Raw genomic sequence first — 1,334 nt, forward strand, 5'->3', positions numbered from 1 at the left:
ACTTGCGCACCGCACAATCGCGTCTTGTGACGATTGGCGGGGTTGATTCAAACTTGAATCAACCAATCAATAAAACGATTTCTTATTGCGTCAATATTACCAAATACGAATAGCGGATGGATAAGCTTATTCAATGTAAAACGCTTATTGCGAAATGATGATGAATGCAGAGAATTCATGAATTGGACAGGCGGGATGAAAACTTGACAAACTACAAATCGAAACCCTTTCGGTATGTGGTTCTAAACTCTGAAGTATACGCATTGACACGTATGTTGCAAATGCTCACTTCGAACATTTATCTAAAATGAAAAAAATGTAAGACCTTTCGCAGCATGCTGTACCTCACTTTGTTTTGCATCCTAATGTCTTTAAAAATTTCCATATTGCGCCTCAATAGCTCTATCTTCGTAACAATTTACTTCTTCATTTACAATCTCGACTTCCGACCCGCCAAGTTTTCACTAACGCAGCATGTAACGGGGCACTGCGACTTGTACTGTTTCAGTACAAGTCCACTTCACACTGCTTCAGATGTGAGTGGTGCCTCTCGTTAAGTAACGTACACTGTACGTGTAGAGGAAGACTTCTCTTAAGGCAAGTTAGCTTAAGAGGGTAAAATGAAAACTGTATTAATATAGTTAAGTGTCTTTGTTAATCTATCTTTGTAAATGTTGTCTTAACTATAAACTAATACTAAACATGTAAATGAATTCTTATCTATCTTATCTCGTAACTCTCTTTGATTACTTCTACAGCTGATTAGTCTGCGGAATAAATAGACATAATGGTCTATACCTATTTATGGATAAGAATTCAGGAAATTACTATTTAAAGTAATTTCCTCCAAATATTATCTACCTTTTGGATAATATTAATTAACAATCTTTTATTGTTAATTTCATGTAACGATACACCCCGTTACATCACCCCTCCCTTAAACGACAATCACTCTGAATGTCATTAGGTGGAGTGGTCGCTAAATGACCACTTAATTTTTAAAATGATTTTGATTGGTCAGATCCATCATTTTAAATTCCATCGCATGAAGGAACAATTCATGCGGGGTGAGGATAGTGTTGAACCTTCGGCTGCGGTTCGTGCAGCCGCGGGTGACGCATTGTTATCTCTTGCGGTAGACGTTCCGTCTACCGTAGTGTCTTCCACTCGCACAACACTTGGTGTTGCGAGTGCACGTGGTGATTCACCACGTGAGTACGACCCCTCTTTAGAGGTCGATTATGAGTGCGAGTCGGACGAAATGGCCGACTCGGGGAGGATGGAACAGTCGCCTGATACCCGTCAGGCGGCTGATTATGAGCCTTCGAATGAGA

This window comes from Bremia lactucae, assembly GCF_004359215.1.
Source record: "Bremia lactucae strain SF5 chromosome Unknown BlacSF5_NotPlaced_200_SHOA01000120.1_2678225bp, whole genome shotgun sequence".
NCBI classification, from domain to species: Eukaryota; Oomycota; class Peronosporomycetes; order Peronosporales; family Peronosporaceae; genus Bremia; species Bremia lactucae.